The sequence below is a fragment of the Mus musculus genome, chromosome 14 (genome assembly GCF_000001635.26).
Source record: "Mus musculus strain C57BL/6J chromosome 14, GRCm38.p6 C57BL/6J".
NCBI classification, from domain to species: domain Eukaryota; kingdom Metazoa; phylum Chordata; class Mammalia; order Rodentia; family Muridae; genus Mus; species Mus musculus.
In genome coordinates, this window is record NC_000080.6 from 88,108,714 (window position 1) to 88,129,273 (window position 20,560).

Genomic DNA, 20,560 nt, shown 5'->3' on the forward strand with positions numbered 1-20,560 from the left:
TGACAAACTCTGCTTTTGAGATACAGCTTCTATTGACAAATTTGTTATACCTTTGTTTTTTTTCCCCTCTGTGGATAAACATATATGTTATTACGTATAAGTTATAAACATATAAGTTATTCATATAAATAGCCAGTAGGAACACTCCAACAGAAATTTAAAAAGTAAGTATCTTCTATGTCTTGCCTTTCATTAACCACTTGTGTGCTGTTTCTTTTTGTTGGAGCAGATTTGAATTTTTTCCCACAGTGTTAATATTCAATAATGTGTATATTCTTCATTTAATCATTTCTCCAATAAAAGACATTTCTGATTAAGAGCTTTCCATTTATTTAAGTATAATTTCCTGTTATTATTTTATCTCAGAATTATTTTTTTCTCTAATACAGAACCAACCTAAAAGCTCTAAACATGAGTAAGGTATACTAATAATTTTGAAGACATTTTTTTTCTTTCCTGCCATTGGAAACATTCCATAGTCATTTAAAAATTTAAAAATTAAAGTAAATGATATTCAGTTTGTATTATCAAAACTTCATATGTCTTTAAATGGTAAATTCTTATAAATTATTTCCTAAACAACTAAATTTCCTTTTTTTCCATTATTCTCATCCTAGGAATCTCCTGAATGGGCCACTTTCTCCTCTTGCGTCTTTATGAACATAGGTACATTAATTATAGTTACAAGGGATCTTCTCACTGGAAGAAGGCATAGTGATAGGATGATGAGAACAGGGCCATATTCTAGGGAGAATACAGTAGCTTGATCAGATATTCCCTCCTTCCTCAAAGTAATTTTTTTTCTCTAGTTACCATCAAAGCAAGGAAAGTACAGAGACTTCTTCAGTTCTGTAAGCCTCTATGCCCATCCCTGGAATAGCGACATTGAGTATTCGTTAGTACACACTTTCTAGAAAGCAGAGGCTGCAAGTTGTATGAACATGCTATGACTTTCTACTTGATACGAGTTTATTCTGATGAAAGTTCAGAAAGATGTGCTTGCAACATACTAGATTATATCTGAAGCAGACGAAGCTGAATGAATAAAGAAGATGGGAATTCAGACATTGTCACTTATTTCCTATAATATGCTGGTGGACTCAAATCTATAAACTTTGTGCCTCAACGTCATGAGCATTGGGATTAAAGAGGTTTTCTGCCACCACCATCACACACTCTCCCTTCCTCCCTCCCTCTACTTCTCCTTCCCTCCTTCCCTTCTTTCCTTTCTGTCTTTCTTTCTTCCTTTCCCCCTCCCTTACTTCTTGACTCTTACATTCCTTCCCTTCATCCCTTTTTCCTTTCCACCATCCATCCATCCATCCTTCCTTCCTTCCTTCCTTCCTTCCTTCCTTCCTTCCTTCCTTCCTTCCTTCCTTCCTTCCTTCCTTCCTTCCATCCCTTCCTTCCACCTTCATCTTTTCCTTCCCTCTTACCTTTTAGGGTCATTCTATTTCTATTGCTCAGGTCCTCCTTAATCTTCTGCACCTGAGTGATCTTCCACTCTTAACCCTTAAATTAAGTAGAGCTATGGTTTGTGCTTCTGATCACTGTTCTCTTCTATTTCTTATTGATGTTATACATTATGGCTTTCAAAAATAATCTTGGTGGCCAAGCATGATAGTACACGCATTTAATACCAGCACCGAGGAGACAGAGTCAGGTGGATGTCTGTGAGATCCAGGATAACGGGGCATATACAGTGAATCCCAGGGAGCCAAGGATGCAGAGTCAAACCCTGTCTCAACAAAGTATCATGGAAATTTGACCTCTCAAGACTACCATGTCAGATTATTAGAGCCTAGCATTCTTTGTCCCAGTGAGTCGCTAAAATGCCATCTACCCTTTTATTCCTTGTCTCTTGAGAACCCTGCTTTTCTTACACTGCAGCCTCAACTCACCAACTCTAGCCGGATACATTTCATCTTGATTGACTTCAGACTGATTTCTGTGTGCATTCAGCCACCGCTCCAACAAGTCCACCATTTCTAACCTGAGAAATGACAGAAACTGCCTTAGCAATGTCTCTGGTTCCAGAAGCATAGCCTGCTCCTTTCCCAAGAGTCCCAATAATAGTCAGAAACTGTCAACTTAATATGTCAGTCTTCTGCCAATTACCCCTCAGACTGGGTTGTTTCATGCCTTCTGAGATCCTGAATAACCTTTAAGATCCCTGGCCACCCCTCTAACGCTGGACTGCAAACTCAACTCCTCTAACCTTTACTACCAACCCTATCCCTGTTATTCAGAAATGCTAAGTTTTCTTAAAATTACTTTCTAATTTCTTGGACATTTCTTGCCTATTCAAAATGAGTGCTTCCCACTTCATTATCTATCACACCTACAACATGTGTGTGTGCGTGTGTGTGTGTGTGTGTGTGTGTGTGTGTGTGTGTGTGTGTGTGTGTGTGTTAGTGAATCTTATTATCTAAGTCTCTCCACCAGTGTCAAATCCCCAGGCCTGTCCCCCAACCCCAGTTTTCCGGAGATTCACATAGATTTTCTGAGCTGAAAATGATTCATCAGGCTCTTAGAATATTCAAATCATGGGTCATGATTTAAATTATGTTTACATTTTAAATACTCTCACAGAGATCTCTTGAACAACCCTGAATAATTGCTATGGTAACTTATGTATAGTGTGCTTTGCTGCTGCTGCTGCTGCTGCTGCTTCCAGGCAGGTCTACTTTTCCCAAGCCCAGGAAGATTTTTTTTTTCATTCTTTTAATCCAACATTCCTAGGAGTTTTATTTGGAAAAAAATGTATCATGTGTTTTCTGGGTATCCATAGAATTTATTACTACTGTGTTTACTAAATTGGGGGTATCTTTCTTTTTATTTTTGAGTACAAAGTAATTAGGAATAATCTGTTCACTTATTCTGGGTTCTGTTTGGTATTGTTATTTAGGTTTTGTTTCTCTGTAAATATTTATAAGATTGTGCTTTACTGTTAGGACTGTCAGAAGAGCTACTTTGAAGTAGGTATTGTGTTGCAGCTGCCAGTCTGATGATTCTTCGGAATTCAGTAGGAATCATACAAACCTTCAAAAGCTGATAAGTATATTCACAAAAATCTATAAAAACCCTATAGTATGGACATTATAGTAACATTGAAATTTGAAAGCTGAAGATTGTTTTACATGTCTGGGAATTCTCTAATGTCAGAGTACAGAAACAGTCTGATCATTTCAATTTTTTGATGAGTTTGTCTGTAAGTGTCCTTATAGGCTTTTAAAATATGATTAATCTAGGTATTTTTTTATTCAAGAGCATAAATAAATTAGCACTCAAATTTTCTTTTGTTTAATCTTGGTCTTTACTATGAATTATGATTTTAAATGAACCTCTAAATGAGTTGGAATATTTGCTTCTCTAATTCATAGGACACTTCATGTAACCTAAGCATTCTTTTTGTTATTTTGTTTTAAGTTGTGAAGAGATTGGTCTTCAACTGGTCAGGGCTCTTTTTTGAAGCTGAAATATTGCTAATTTTGATATCTATAGGTTTCTTAGTCACTAATAAGTTTGTGTGTGTGTGCAAATATGCATGTTCATATTCTTCAGTTGCTTTCAGCAGACTTTTTGAAACAGGCTCTCTTACTAAACCTGGAGCTCACTAATTGGTGAGATTGGCAGGAGAGCACTTCCCCTTCCCTGCCAGGATTTCGGGACTGTGTGATTAAGCCTGTATTTAATGGAGATGCTGGGGATCATCACACTTATACACTGAGCTACCTGGTAAGCCCTGCTTAGATTTTTTAAAAATTTGATTATCCCTCCATCTATAATATACTTTCAGATTTCATTATAAAAAGTGTTCGAGGCACTTAAGAAAAATTAAAATGTTCCCTCATATCTGGAATTTCTTTCTGTCACATTATCTTTGGTAATGTTTAACACTTTTATCTTAGTTAATTATTCCTAATATTTCATCTACTTTTTTATTTCAGAAATGAAAGAGAGTTGGGGCTTTGATATAATATCTTTCTTGTTTGTTATATTTTGAACTTTAGTGATTTTTAAATAGGTCTACATTATTCCATATTTCATATTAATCTTATTTAATTTTTTAAGTCTTTGAAGTAACACTTTGACTTTTTTCTTATTGATACAGGGTCTCACTTCTCAGGTTTGAGTTGTCTGGAACTTGCTGTATAGAACAGACTAGCCTAAAATTTGCTATTTAGATATGGGTGATTGTACTGGCTAGTTTTGTGTCAACCTGACATAGGCTGGAGTTATCAAAGAGAAAGGAGCTTTAGTTGAGGAAATGCCTCCACGAAATCCAGATGTAAGGCATTTTCTCAATTAGTGATCATGGGGGGAGGTCTCCTTGTGGGTGGTACCATCTCTGGGCTGGTAGTCTTGGTTCTATAAGAGAGCAGGCTAAGCAAGCCAGGGAAGCAAGCCAGTAAAGAACATCCATCCATGGCCTCTGCATCAGCTCCTGCTTCCTGACCTGCTTGAGTTCCAGTCCAGACTTCCTTGGTGATGAACAGCAGAATGGAATAAACCCTTTCCTCCCCAACTTGCTTCTTGGTCATGATGTTTGTGCAGGAATAGAAACCCTGACTAAGACAAATTGGTACCAGCATAATGGGTTATTCCTGTGACAACCTGACCATGTTTTCAGGAGGACTGTGGAAAAACTTTGGAACTTTGGGCTAGAAGATCGGCGTTATGAGCTTTGTCAAATGTTGTATAGGATCTTGGAAGATAATGTTGAGAACAGTGCAGAAGATGGAGGCCTGGATTGTGAAATTTCAGAGGGAAGATTAAAGACTCTTTTCAGGGCCAATGCTATTTGGATTGTGAAGATTCTGTGGTTCTGGTTAGCTGGGGCTGAAGAATCAGCTGTGACTAACAAGATACCAGAACTCCTGAAGCAAAACCTTTGTATTACTGGAACTATTGATGCTGGTTAGCTGGAGCTAAGAAATTAGCGGTGATTAAGAAGAGACCAGCATCGCTGAGGTGAAATCTTCTGGGAAGTGTTTTCTGAGAGACAGAGGCTGTTGTCCAGAGATAGCTAGGGTTGTACCTTGTGCTGTGGCTGGACTTGGTAATGTGTAAGAGTCACTCAGGTGGTGCTGGTTTTGAAGGCATGAAGGGGTCATGCAGAGCAGCTGAGGCTCGGCACTGTGTGGGGCCATGGAAGGCCATTGGTGAAGGTGCAGCTTCAGTTGCAATTGACCGCTCAGGACTGAAGGAGTCATGTAAAGGAGTTGAGGCTTGGCACCATGAAGACAGCCTATGAGAGGCTACTGTTAGAGCCAAGTTACAGTGGAAGACAGCAGCATTTTGGAGATGCCAGTACCATGAGATGACCACCAGGAATAGCAGCAGCAGTGGAATACAGGCAGCTGGAGCCTAGAAGACAAGCTGTGTGCTACAAAGGACAGGGCTGGAGAAGTGACATAAGCCCTTGGAGAAGCCCAGAATATCTTGAGTTGGATCCCAGACATTGGATAGTTGGAATTTAATTTTTGCTTTTGATTGTGACTGTGCCCTGATATTTTTCCCTCATGAAGGAAGTATTTTAGTGGAACCCACAGTTAAGAGACTTTTAATTGTAAAGACTTTGGATTTTAAGAGAGATTGAAATTTTAAGAATTTGCAAAGACTGTGGGACTTTTAAAATTATTTAGATCTTGGGGATGAATAAGAACTAAGAGTTGAAGCTGGAAAGAACCTAGATGTCCCTCAACAGAGGAATGGATACAGAAAATGTGGTACATCTACACAATGGAGTACTACTCAGCTATTAAAAAGAATGAATTTATGAAATTCCTAGCCAAATGGATGGACCTGGAGGGCATCATCCTGAGTGAGGTAACACATTCACAAAGAAACTCACACAATATGTACTCACTGATAAGTGGATATTAGCCCAAAACCTAGGATACCCAAGATATAAGATATAATTTGCTAAACACATGAAACTCAAGAAGAATGAAGACTGAAGTGTGGACACTATGCCTCTCCTTAGATTTGGGAACAAAACACCCATGGAAGGAGTTACAGAGACAAAGTTTGGAGCTGAGATGAAAGGATGGACCATGTAGAGACTGCCATATCCAGGGATCCACCCCATAATCAGCATCCAAACGCTGACACCATTGCATACACTAGCAAGATTTTATTGAAAGGACCCAGATGTAGCTGTCTCTTGTGAGACTATGCCGGGGCCTAGCAAACACAGAAGTGGATGCTCACAGTCAGCTAATGGATGGATCATAGGGCTCCCAATGGAGGAGCTAGAGAAAGTAGCCAAGGAGCTAAAGGGATCTGCAACCCTATAGGTGGAACAACATTATGAACTAACCAGTACCCCGGAGCTCTTGACTCTAGCTGCATATATATCAAAAGATGGCCTAGTCGGCCATCACTGGAAAGAGAGGCCCATTGGACTTGAAAACTTTATATGCCCCAGTACAGGGGAACACCAGGGCCAAAAAGGGGGAGTGGGTGGGCAGGGGAGTGGGGGTGGGTGGATATGGGGGACTTTTGGTATAGCATTGGAAATGTAAATGAGCTAAATACCTAATAAAAAATGGAAAAAAAAAGAAAAGAAAAAAGAAAAAAAAAGAACTAAGAGTTGAGGCTTACTAGTGATGTGTTTGTGTGTCAAGTTGACAAGGGGTCAATTGTACTGGCTAGTTTTGTGTCAACTTGACATAGGCTGGAGTTATCACAGAGAAAGGAGCTTCAGTTGAGGAAAATGCCTCCATGAGATCCAACTGTAAGGCATTTTCTCAATTAGTGGTCAAGGGGGGAGTTGCCCTTGTGGGTGGTGCCATCTCTAGGCTGGTAGTCTTAGGTTCTATAAGAGAGCAGGCTGAGCAAGTCAGGGGTAGCAAGCCAGTAAAGAACATCCCTCCATGGCCTCTGCATCAGCTCCTGCTTCCTGACCTGCTTGAGTTCCTGTCCTGACTTCCTTGGTGATGAACAGCAGTATGGAATAAACCCTTTCCTCCCCAACTTGCTTCTTGGTCATGATGTTTGTGCAGGAATAGAAACCCTGACTAAGACAGGGATCTAGAAAATACTCAAAGATCTACCTGCACTTTCTTCTGAGTGCTGGGGCTAAACATGTACCTCAACACACTGCTCTTTAATTTTTCATTATTATTTTATTTATTTACATTCCAGATGTTGCCCCCCTCGGTCACCAGTCTGACAGTTTCTCATCCCATTCCTCCTCCCCCTTGCCTTTGAGAGGATGCTCCCCTCCTGCACCAGGCCGACCCACTTCCCTGGGTCTTCAAGTCACTCTAGAATTAAGCGCATCTTCTCCCACTGAGACCTGACCAGACAGACCACTGCTTTATTTGTGCCAGGGGCCTCAGACTAACCCTTCTATGCTGCAGGTTGATGGCTCGGTGTCTGCGAGATCTCAGGTTTCCAGGATTAGTTCAGACTTCTGGTCTTCCTATAGGGCTACCCTCCTCCAAAACCTTTCCCTAATTCAATCACAGGTGTCCCTAGCTTCTGTGCATTGGTTGGGTGTAAGTATCTGCTTCTGTCTCAGTAAGCTGCTGGTAGGGACTCTCAGAGGGTAGCCATGCCAGGCTTTCTTCTGTAAGAATATCATAGCATCAGCAATAGTGCTAGGCCTTGGTGCCCCCCCTTGAGATGGATCTCAAGTTGGGCCAGTCATTGGACAACCTTTCCTTTAGTCTCTTCTCCATTTTTGTTCCTGCAGTTCTTTTAGACTGGAACAGTTTGGGGTCAAAAATTTTGACTGTGGTTTAGTAACTGTCTCTCCATTTGAGTTCCTTTCTATCTACTGGAGGTGGATTCCTCAAGTTCCCTCTCCCTAGTGTTGGGTATTTTGACTGAGTCGTTAGAGCCTCTCACCTCGGGGTCTCTGGTATTTTCTAGAAGGTCCCCACCCCACCCCCCACTCCCAGATACTACTTATTTCCATACATTCTCTTGGCCCTCTGGCTCTGGGCTTCTCGCCTGCACCTCTCCGCCATCCTGTTCCCCTTTTCCCCCTCCCTATATCCTATCAACCCAGGTCCTTCCCTCCCTCTGCCTCTTATGATTATTTCCTTCTACCTTCTAAGTGGAATTGAAACATCCTTACTTGGGCTTTTCTGCTTGTTACACTTCTTACCGTCTGGGTTGTATCCTAGGTATTCTATAATTTTTGGTTAATATCCATTAATCAGTGAGTGTATACTATGCATGTCCTTTTGGGTCTGAGTTACCTCACTCAGGATGATATTTTCTACATCTAACTATTTGCCTGCAAAATCAGGATGTCCTTGTTTTAAATAACTTCTTGTTTTTAATAACTTCCATCTTCTGAGTTCTTTGATTTCCTTTTTCAGGGTTAGAAGTTCTTGTTGTATAGATCTTTCAATTGCTTGTTAACAGTTACACCAAGATATATTATACTATTTATAGCTATTGTGAAGGGTGTTGTTTTGCTAATTTCTTTCTCAGCCCATTTATCCTTTGAATAGAGGAAAGCTACTGATTGGTTCGAGTTAATTTTATATCCCGCCACTTCAGATAAGTGGAATTTCTCTGGTGGAATTTTGGGAGTTGCTTATGTATACTATTGTATCCGCTGCAAGTAGTGATAATTTGACTTCTTCCTTTCCAGTTGTATCCCCCTTGATCTCTCTTCATAGTCTAATTGCTCTAGGTAGAACTTTGAGTACTGTATTGAATAGATAGGGATAGATTTAGCAACCCTGTCTTGTCCTGGATTTTATTGGGATTGTTTCTAATTTCTTTCCATTTAATTTGACATTTGCTGTTAGTTTGATATATATTCTCTAAGCCATTTAGAATGAGAAGTGTTATATTTTGTCAGAGGTTTTCAGCATCTAATCAGATGACCATGCAGCTTTTTTCCTTTAGTTAGTTATTATAGTGTATTTGGTTGATGTATTTTCTTATATTGAACCATCCCTAGATCCAAGGGATGAAGCCTACTTGATCATGGTGAATGATGGTTTTGATGTGTTCTTTGATCTAGTTTGCAATAATTTTATTGAGTACTTTTGCATTGACATTCATAAGTGAAATTGTTCTGAAGTTCTCTTACGACATTGAGTCTATGTGTGGTTTAGGTATCAGAGTAACTGTGGCTTCATAGATTGAATTAAGTAGTGTTCCAACTGTTTCTATTTTGCAGAATAGTTTGGTATTAGCTATTCTTTGAAGGTCCTGTAAAATTCTTCATGAAAACCGTCTAGCTCTGGGCTTTTTTGGTTGGGAAGTGTTTGATGACCATTTATATTTTCTTAGGGTTAATGGGTTTGTTTAGATGCTTTACCTGATCTTGATTTAACTTTGGTAGGTGGTATTGGTCTCAAAAATCATCCATTTTATGTAGATTTTCCAGTTTTGTAGAGGATAGGCTTTTATATAGGTCTAGCCTTAGTTAATCTGATAGAACGCTGGGATGTTTTCAATCTTCTTGTGTCTGTTGCCATTTGTCTTATATCTGACTCTATGGTTAATTTTGGAGAAGGTTCCATGAGGTACTGAAAAGATGGTATATCCTCTTGTTTTGGGGTGAAGTGCTCTGTAGATATCTGTTAAATCCATTTGGTTCAAAACTTCTGTGAGTTTCACTATTTCACTGTGTCTCTGTTGAGTTTCTGTGTCAATGACCTGTCCATTACTGAGAGTGGGGCTTTGAAGTCTCCCACTATTATTGTGTGAGGTGCAATATGTGTTGTGAGCTTTAGTAATGTTCCTTTTATGAATGTGGGTGTCCTTGCATTTGGGGAATAGATGTTCAGAACTGACTTCTTCTTTGTGAAATTTTTCTTTGATGAATATGAAGTTTCTTTCCCCATTTCATTTGATAACTTTTGGTTGAAAGTCTATTCTATTGAATATTAGAATGGCAACTCCAGGTGCTGTCTTGGAACCATTTGCTTGGAAAACTTTTTTCCAGCATTTTACTCTGGGGTAGTGTCTGTCTTTGTCATTAAGGAGTGTTTTCTTGTGCTGTCTTGGGTGTAGTTACCCTCCTTGTACTGGATTCCAATATATTCCAGTATCCTCTGTAGTGCTGAATTTGTAGACTGATATTGTTTAAATTTGGTTTTGTCATGAACTCTCTTAGTTTGTCCACCTATCATGATTGAGAATTTTGCTGGTTATAGTATCCTTGGATGGCATTTGTGTTCTCTTAGGGTCATGATGACATCTGTTCAGGATCTTCTAGATTTTAGAGTGCTGAGAAGTCTGGTATAATTCTTATAGGTCCACTTTTATGTTACTTAGCCTTTTTCTCTTACAGCTTTTAATATGCTTTCTTTGTTCTGTGCATTTATTGTTGGGATGTACAATAAATTTTCTTTTCTGGTACAATTTATTTTGTGTTCTGTAGGTGCTGGGTTGCATTGTGTTCTTTTGCTTATGAACTTCTGTTTGCCTCTGTCCAGCTGGTTATCTCTGCTGTTAACTGACCTGGATATCTCTGACTAGAGCCTATCTCCTTGGAGGCACGTAGTGCTATCTCTGGTTTAGGGTAAACTTCTTGTGCTTCTGGTTAGAGCAGGCCTCCTTTGTCCCTGGTTACTGTGTACCTCCTGGGACACAGACAGAATGTACAGTGTGGAGGGTATCTGGCCTGCTGATCTGGCTCCTGGTAGAAAAGCAGACCAGAAGAGAGGTAGAGCTAGGCAGGGTAGAGCTATGACAGAGCTCTGCCTATAGGCCCTCTGTCAGCTGGGCTCTGTGTCTTTAGTTACTGGGGACCTGTTGGGAGACACACAGGCTGTAGCCTGTGGGTAGGTGTCAGGCTGTTGATCTGATCTAGGTAGGAAACAGACTGGGAGAAAGATGGAGCTCAGGGGATCAGGGTGGGGATTGGGTACAATGAGAGCTAGGCCCACTGGTTGTTTGGCTGTCTCTAAGTAGAGTTGGTCTTTTGGGAGGCAGGCAGTGCTGTATCTGGTTAGGGTGGACTTCTTGTGTCTCTGGTTGGAGGAGGCTTTCTGTATCCATTGTAATGTGTGGGCTGTTGTCAGGCTGATGATCTCACCTATATTTGGGTGAGATTCTCACCTGTGCCTTTGATTACTGCAGACCTCTTGGGAGGCATGCATGGTGTAGGTGTGGGTGGGTATCTGGCCACTGATCTGGCTGGGGTAGGAAGGAAAGACTTTTATTTAATATTACAATAATCTCATTTGGTCTATAGCTTTTACTCAAAGCAAATTTTGTCTTTTAAGACAAACACATTTCTCTCTCTCTCTCTCTCTCTCTCTCTCTCTCTCTCTCTCTCTCTCTCTCTCTCTCTCTCTCTCGTTCTGTTTTTTGAGACAGGGTTTCTCTGTATAGCCCTGGCTGTCCTAGAACTCATTTTGTAGACAAGGCTGGCCTTGAACTCAGAAATCCACCTGCCTCTGCCTCCCAAGTGCTGGGATTTAAGGCGTGTGCCACCGCATATCACACTGATTTTTCTAATTTTATTAATTCTTTTTTAGAAATGATTTTAGAAATTCTTTTTTATTAGATATTTTCTTTATATACATTTCAAATTCTATCCTGAAAGTTCCCTATACCCTCCCCCCAACCTACTCCCCTACCCACCCACTCCTACCTCTTGGCCCTGGCATTCCCCTGTACTGAGGCATATAAAGTTTGCAATACCAAGGGGCCTCTCTTCCCAGTGATGGCTGACTAGGCCATCTTCTGCTACATATGCAGATAGAGACACGAGTTCTGGGGGTACTGGTTAGTTCATATTGTTGTTCCACCTATAGGTTTGCAAACACCTTCAGCTCCTTGTGTGATTTCTCTAGCTTCTCCATTGTGGGCCCTGTGTTCCATCTTATAGATGACTCTAGGCATCCACTTCTGTATTTGCCAAGCACTGGCATAGCCTCATATGAGACAGCTATACCAGGGTCCCTTCAGCAAAATCTTGCTGGCATATGCAATAGTGTCTGGGTTTGATGGCTGATTATGGGATGGACCCTGGGTGGGTTAGTCTCTGGATAATCCATCCTTTCATCTTAGCTCCAAACTTTGTCTCTGTAACTCCTTTCATGGGTATTTTGTTCCCTGTTCTAAGGAGGAATGAAGTATCTACCCTTTGGTCTTCCCTCTTCTTGATTTTCTTGTGTTTTACAAATTGTATCTTGGGTATTCTAGATTTCTGGACTAATATCCACTTATCAGTGAGTGCATATCAAGTGACCTCTTCTGTGATTGGGTTACCTAACTCAGGATGATATCCTCCAGATACATCCATTTGCCCAAGAATTTCATAAATTCTTTGTTTTTAATAGCTGAGTAATACTCCTGGGCAGACACCTCTCCTCTGGTGGGGAAGGTGCCAGGATGTCTGGAGCCCGAAATGAGGTCTGTCTCAGAAGCTGTGTTGCTTCTGCCTGTCCCAGAAGCTGTGTCCCTTCTTCAGTCTGCTCGCTTACCTTTTGCAGTCTGTGAGCTGACCTGCACAGACTGGTCTCTGAGGGACCTGAGACCCAAGATGGCTCCATCACCTGCTCTGAAAGAGCCCTCCCGTGCAGACACCTCTCCTCTGGCGGGGAAGGTACCCAGATGACTAGAGCCCGAAATGGGGCTCTGTGTTGCTTCTGTAGTCTCTGCTCTCACCTGAACAGTCTAGTCTCTGAGGGACCCAGGACCCAAGATGTCTCCCTCACCTGCTCTGTCCTATTAATTCTTTGTTATTATTTCTTTTATCTTAGAGATTACATTAACATTACATTAACTCTTCTTTAATGCACATGTAATTTAAAAATATATTTTCACTTCAGAATTTAATGAATCATTTTCTTCAGCTGTTTTTTTCTTAACAATATCAAGTTGTATGTTTACAATAGACATTCATGAATTTAATTTTATTAGCAACTGCATTTACTCTATAGAAAACATTCAATCTGTTGAGCCTTCCTGTTTGCATAATCAACCCATGAACCATTTTTATAAATATTTTAATATACGTTTTGCTCCTTTTATTTGTAAGAAATTTTACTATTTATCAAATTGATAAAAATTTAGCACATTTTGCATTAATTTTTAGTATTTTAATAATCTGTAAATTTCCATATGCCCCATGGTGACTGCACTGTGCCCCCCCCCCCCCGCGTGCCTGTGTATTGGAGTTAATATGATGTTATAAGTTGAATACAAATTAGGCATCAGGACAGAATTTTTAAACTTGAATTCTCAATTATAATTAAAAGATATTTAAAAGACAGTGTTTAAGAAGCAGTTCTAGGATCTTAGGAATTCTCTATCTTTAGGCTCTGAGGTCTGGAGGTGGGGAATTGGTAATCAGAGTTCAGAAGATGATGTCTTTGAAAATGTCTCAGGCTTTTCTTGCTCTCGTGTTGCTGTGGAAGTATGGGAGGATTTTTCATCCTGTTTTCCTATGTCAGATGAAGAGCCATTCATAGTAATTTAGAAACTTATTTTTAGCAGTTGAAAAAAAAAATCAGGGGACCCTGTCCAATGCTATATTCACATGAGGCACCTATAGCAATAGAAATTCACCTTCCATTTCCCCCATTGTTTGGAGTTGATGAAGATCTGGCATTTATGTAGACATATGATTAATATAATTAGATGACCATGTATGGTAATAAAGTAGAGGAACTCACGAAGCCCTGTCTGTTCTTTATGCCTTTGTGTCCTCAGAGATAAAAGCATTGTTTTCCTCCCAGAACAGTGAGAATACTTCTGTATTTAGGTCTTTATAGCTTCTTTTATTAGGTCAGAATTCAATGTGTTGAGAACTGAAAATCAGTGTTGAGATTTCTTTGAATTCTGGGGAGAGGAGCAGTAGACATTGAGAGTGATCTTTTAGTCTCTGATATTGTAAGTATCAATGCACTACTCAATTTGTATAATATTTCCTAAATCCTATTACTGGTATCTAGAAGCTTGGGTTTCAATGTAATTGTCCCAGGAGATTCTAAGAAGGTTGATTGAGGACCACTGTTGCAAAGTGGAAAGGGTCTTGAGTTGAGGGAAGGAAAATATCTCCACCAGTTCCAATAGGAACAATGCCAGTAACCTGGGTGCCATAGAGTGTCAAGCATCCAGGTGAGAACTTTCCCAGGGTTTTAGCTCACTTCATTTAGATCTCCAGATTACAGCGTTTGTTGCAAGCAATATCAGCTATTAGAGAAAAAAAAGAAACATTGAATAAAAAACTACAAGCAGACACCAAAACAGAACAGATTAGATAATGCAGAAGTATTTATTTGCAATCTCATATAACATCAATTTTTTTTTTTTTAACGATCACAAATAGGACTTTTTATTTGTCACTATTAAAAATCTGGATTTTACACTGATTCTTGGACTGGCGGTTCATATCCGTCAGCTCGCTCAACCTTAGCACCCGTCTCGTCTCCAGCTGCTTTGCCAGAGCTGCCGCCTTCCCCATGCAGCTCCATGAGCTTGCCCAATTCAGACTTGGGTTTCTTCAGCATTTTAACTTTTCTAACAAAGACGTCATGGAGAGGATAAATGGACTGGCAAGCCTTTTCTATGTCTTTCCCAATGCTGTCTGGAATCAGTTTATTAACTACTTCCTTCAAGTCATTGGTCTGCACCTCTCGGGTCATGATTTCCATCATCTTCTTCCGGATCTGGCGGACTTGCTGGTGCTGCGCATAGGATGTCTTTCTTATCTGGTTGTTGCGTTTCTTAGTGAAGCCAACACAGAAAAGTCGGAGCAAATACCCATCGGTCGTCTTGACATCAACGTGAGCTTCGATCATGGTCTGCCACTTCTTGACCATGGAGCACATTTTGTCCCGGGTAAGATCCATACCATGGAAGTTAGTCAGACAGTTTTTGCCCTGAACGTCCTCAGTGATTAGCTTGAATTTTCTAAACGCAACTTCATCATTCTGTAGATCGGCAAGGCTCACTTCAAACACACGACCCTTGAGGCCATCAGAGGCAATTTTGGTTCCTTGAGTCCTCGTGACTAGTGTCTTCCCGATGTTCCTAATATTGAACATGGCTGGAGCTTTCACATCGTACCAGTCTTTCTTAGAAAATGGATCGACCACTTTCTTCTTAGCTCCCTTCTTGCCACCTTTCGTCAGGCGCTTGTTCTTGCCGACCGCCATGGTGCCGACTGGAGAGCCAAAAGGGAACATCAAAATTTCTAAATCAACAGATACTTAATTATATTCATTTAAACAAACAAGCAACACAGTATCACGTCAGTCCTTTCATTGTATATTTAGTTTTACTATCCCTAGTAAGGTTCCCTGCCCCCTTAGAACACTGGAAACATTAGCAACTTGTCTAAAGTAACATTGTTAGTGAAATATCTTATTTCACAATATAGCAATCATAGGGAAATAACTCAGGGATGTGCACAGTAGAAAAGAGCAAATGAAAACCATATGTAGATGATTAAAGGAAACTTACAATGCTTATCCTGGAAAGGATCAGACAGGTGTCAAGGAGAAGTGTTCTGCTTTTAATTTCTACACTTATTTTACCAGAAGTGTACAATGAATTTAGCTGTCAGTCTCTGTCTTGACACTGTAGCAAACCACTTCTCTCTCCTTCATCTGTTCCCTTTGTTTCCTCTTTTCCTCCCTTCCTGCTCAAGTCCTGACCCATTCATTCCTTACCCAGTAGGCATCACTGTTAGGTTTAAGATAGATATTCAAGTCTGATCTAGCTGTGGACTCAAAAAATATAAGATTTGTTTTAAAAGCCAGTTCATGCCATTGTGGCACACCTCTCTACTTCTTTCTATTTTAGTCGATGTGAATTGAAACCTTTCCCATGCTGCTGCACTAGGAAGATCTCAATCAGTCTTCACTGGTACATCGCAATTTCCATCTCCATTTTATTATTATCTCCATTTGACAAGTGATCGACAACTAGAGTGCTTTGCCCCCTTTAATTCACTCCTTTACATCCTCACATAGATTGAATACTTGTGCACCAACAATGAGAGCTATAATTATCTCCAGTCCACAACTTAGAAGTCAGTGGGTCCATTAGTGGATTTAACTAAACTCTTTCAGATTTTCCTGTCAGAGTGTTGTAGTAATATATGCTCCAATCCACACAGTTTGAACATTCCAGTTTCGCTTTATCCACACACTTTATAATATCCACTTTTCTAATTTTCTCAGACTGATGGTGTGAAGTTTTAATTCATAGTCTTCACTAGCAACATTAAACATTTATCATACTCTCATTTTTATTCTAAAATTTACTAATCATGGTTCACTCATTTGTATAATTTTTTTCTTTTCCTTCCTTGATGGTAACAAGGACTCTGGAGTGTCACCAGTCTTGATTAACTCTGCTCTCCTGTGATGACACATCTGGACATTTATGTTTCTGTTTATTTTCTAAAGAGTAACTTTTGCCATCACTACTTAATGATAATTTTCTTTCTCACAACCATCCTTTTCCAGATGTGCCATGTATATATGTGTGCGGTATATATGTGGGTGGGTGCTTGTGTGCATACCCACACCTACACATGCCAACATGTATGTTCTTGAGTGTAATCAGATTTGACACTGTAAATTCCAATATCTAACTTTCTTTAGTTGTGAAATTAGGACATTAATTCAGAGAACAAATATTAAAGATGAAGATCAAGATTTCACAGTCTTGGTATTTTTCCATTTTAATCTTACAATACCTCCCTCTCCCTCCCCTCTCCCTCCCCCTCCTCCTCCCCTCCCCCTCCCCCTCTCCCTCTCCCTCTCATTCCTCCCATCTCTACTTTCCTTTATCTTCATTTCTCCATCTCTCTGTCTCAAGCTATGTCCTAGAACACCAGGTTTTCTTTGGGTAGTGCACTTTAGCCTTTTCCAAATATATTAGAATATATTTCTACTGACTTTGCTGGGTCCCTGTGGTTTCTTAGTTGGTTCAGAGATGCTGCATTTCCAGTAGGCTGCTCTAAGGGATGGGCTGAAGTCAGATGAAGCCTTGATGAAGGGTTAAGTTTCCTTTTGCTCAGATTGCTTAAAAAGTGAATTCAGAAATTCTACTTCTTGTGAGTCTTTTAAAAGAAGGATCGCTTGATTCTGCATTCCAATTTGATAATGAGAATAGATTTTCAGTAAATTTTAATATATGATTTTTGGCTGGAGATTTTATACAGTATCCCCAATATGTTGATATTCTATAAAATATATATGAAATACTAAAATTATAAAAAATACAATTTTTACAATTGAAAAATAAAAAGTCTACAAATTTTATTTAAATTACTTTTACTTACTATGAGTACCATGTGAAATTAGTGTGATAAGGGTAAGGTCTGTTCAAATGTAGCTAATTTTATCCCATATTCTTCTTTCTACTTAATATCCAATATGAAATGCATTTACTTGAAATGAATATATGGAGCAAGACAGTTTTTATGACCTAAATAACAAGCCTATGTCTGATACCAAGTATCCACCTGAAATGCAGACTTGGAGTTGTTCAGCCCATCTTTAATTAGAATTACCAAGTAGAATTATTGAAAAATGCTTAAATGTAGTTTCTAACTATAAACATTGGCTTTTGAGGTGCTTTGCTCTGCGTAATTATTAATTAATGCCATTTCCAAGTAAATACTATATGACATGTTCACACATATTGAGAGATATGATTTATTCTATTCCTTATAACACAGAGAAAATATAAGTTTAATTCAGAATTTGTGTTCTAAATTGTACTCTTCTTTGGAGGAGCCCTTCTCATAAAGATAACTCAGTTTAATTAGTACTTGTAAAATGTCCATATCAATGCCTGGCATTCCAGATATAAGACAGCACAATGGGAGGATTAATTCCAAGTTAATGAGTTCATTTTCTTCCTACAACTTGAGAAAAATAGGCAATAAATTAAGCTCAATCCTAAAATGGCGAAATTACATTTGTGCATTTGGGTTTAGAATCGAAAGGGAGTTCCACGGGTTGTCTAGGTCACGAGTCCCATCTCTCAGATGAGAAGAGTGAGGTGTGACTAGTTGCTAGGCCTGGCTCAAGATATGCGTTGTCCCTAGAATTCCTGGTATGAATAAGGATAACTAATCCTACTAGAGGCTATACTCATTAAAGGCTCTGTTTTTAAATGAGAAAGCTGAGTTGAAAGCTGCTGTCCGCAAACTATTTCAAGCCATCATTGTCTACCTCCACAGTTGCAAGAACATTCTGTCTCATTTCTATACTTGAAGTCTTCATTCACTTCAAATTTGTTTGTTCACATTACCAAAAGAATAAGCTCATGAAAACATGTATTTCACAAACAGTTGGTTTTTTAAAAAATTAAATGTCTTTACATCATCTATAGCCATACCACCTTGAATGTGCCCAATCTAATCTGATCTCAGAAGCTAAGCAGGGTTGATACTCAGATGGAAAACATCCTTAGTAGCTTTTAGGACAAAACACAGATGCTTTCATGTCATACCCAGCATGGTTCTGAACTGATTTCTTACTATTTCCATAAGTCACACAGGTATGCTAAAACCTTTGACATTGAAACATTTTCTTCTACAATGTTTGCTTTTTAGATTTTCATCCTGCATTGAATTGGGAGAAGAAAGATATTCAGTTAAATGATCTGAAATCAAGGAATTAGATAAAGTGAGAAACTAAGGGAAAATAAGATTATTTGGGCTACTGAAGGTCATTGAAATCAGCTTACAGTTAGAAAGGCATTGGAAGATTTCAGTCAGAGAATCTGTTATGATTTTTAAAAAATTAGCTTTGTGTAAACGAATTTGATATATGGTTTAGTGGTTATGAGCAGGACCTCTTCCAAAGGTCCTGGGTTCTACTCCCAGACCCCACACAATGATTGCCAATCACCCTTAAAATTCCAGGTTCAAGGGATCTAATGTTTCTTTTTGCCTCAGTATGCACTGCATGTATAAGGTGCACAGAGACATGGAGGCAAACACACATAAAATAAAAACAAATGAATCTTAAAACTTAACAAAAAATAAATTTGATGGTAAAAGTGAAAAGTCATCTTCCTCTGATAAAGTCTTCTTTTTCTTTTTTGTTTTGTTTTTTTGTTTTGTTTGGTTTTGGTTTTGTTGTTGTTTTTTGGTTTTTGGTTTTTTGAGACACGGTTTCTCTGTGTAGTCCTGGTTGTCCTGAAACTCACTCTGTAGACCAGGCTGACCTCGAACTCAGAAATCTACCTGCCTCTGCCTCTGCCTCCCAAGTGCTGGAATTAAAGGCGTGTGCCACCATGCCCAGCAAGTCTTCTTTTTCTTTATGTAGAAAAGATTCGAGCACAGAAGCCTGTGCTATGTGTTATTAACTAATATTGCTGACGTGATCTCGAGTACATGGGAAGAAATAGTTGTGCAGATCGAGAATAGAAAATAGATTTGGAGATATATATATATATATATATATACATACACACACACACACACAAACGTGAAATGGATATATTTGGCTATAGATTTGGAACATATGTGTGTGTATGTATGTATACAAATGTTACTTATATGTGTATATTAGATGCTACATATGGGGTGTAGGTATACATATATCTCTACATTTCTATCTCTGTCTATCTCTATATCATTCTATCATTCTAACTATCTATCTATCTATCTATCTATCTATCTATCTATCTATCTATCTATCTATCTATCTATCTTTCTATCATTCTATCTTTCTATCATTCTTTCTATCTATCTATCTATCTATCTATCTATCTATCTATCTATCTATCTATCTATCTATCTTTCTATCATTCTATCTATCTATCTATCTACCTATCTATCTATCTATCTATCTATCTATCTATCTATCTATCTATCTATCTATCTATCTAGGTCTTTGAAGTTGAAGTGACCCTTTAGTAGTATGTCAGCTATGAGGTCTGACAGAAAGACAGAAATCAATGGGGACTTTTACTTTTCTAAATTTTGCTCTGGCAGCTTGAGGAAAAAATGAACAGGATGTATACCAAAAGTATTATAAGAGCAAAACAGGCAATGTCTTGTCTCAAGTCTACCCAAGAATTCAAAATGTCAGTTTTTGTGATGCACAAAAAGGTAATAGCTCTTCAACCTTTCTGCTCACTTAAGCCTCCTCCCCAATTCCCATATGTGGCATCTAGAAGGGCAACCTTTGAAGGCTTCTCTCACACCTACTTCAATATCTTTACAAATATGTAGCAGTGTTTGCTGTCAAAGTTCCACTGCAATGTTCAGTCATCCCTGATTTCCTGCAGCTCACGTGTTATACTTTAATTTGAACAGTGTCTTACTGATTTTAAGATGTCTATAATTTATGTGCAAGATAAGTAAAATTGAATTCCCATAATGAGCCAGAATACTACTGATAGGGAAAACTGCAGATGCATTCTAAAGCAATTAGCAGGATACAGAGGAAAGCCATTATGTAAAAAGACCAAGATATTTATCTTTTGGTTATACTAATTCATGTTTAAAACATTAGCACATAGACACTTTAGAATGCTCTTGCTTTACTTTTTTATTGAAATTCCTATCACAAAATATACATATATCTGTAGCTGTTTATGTCATTTACTGTTCTATAATGTGCATTTTGGATATTGCTAAGTGAAACAA

General features: G+C 38.9%; 1 pseudogene; it reads right to left on the reverse strand.

Annotated features, from left to right (window-relative positions):
* On the reverse strand, positions 14,239-15,120 carry Rps3a2 (ribosomal protein S3A2; annotated as a pseudogene).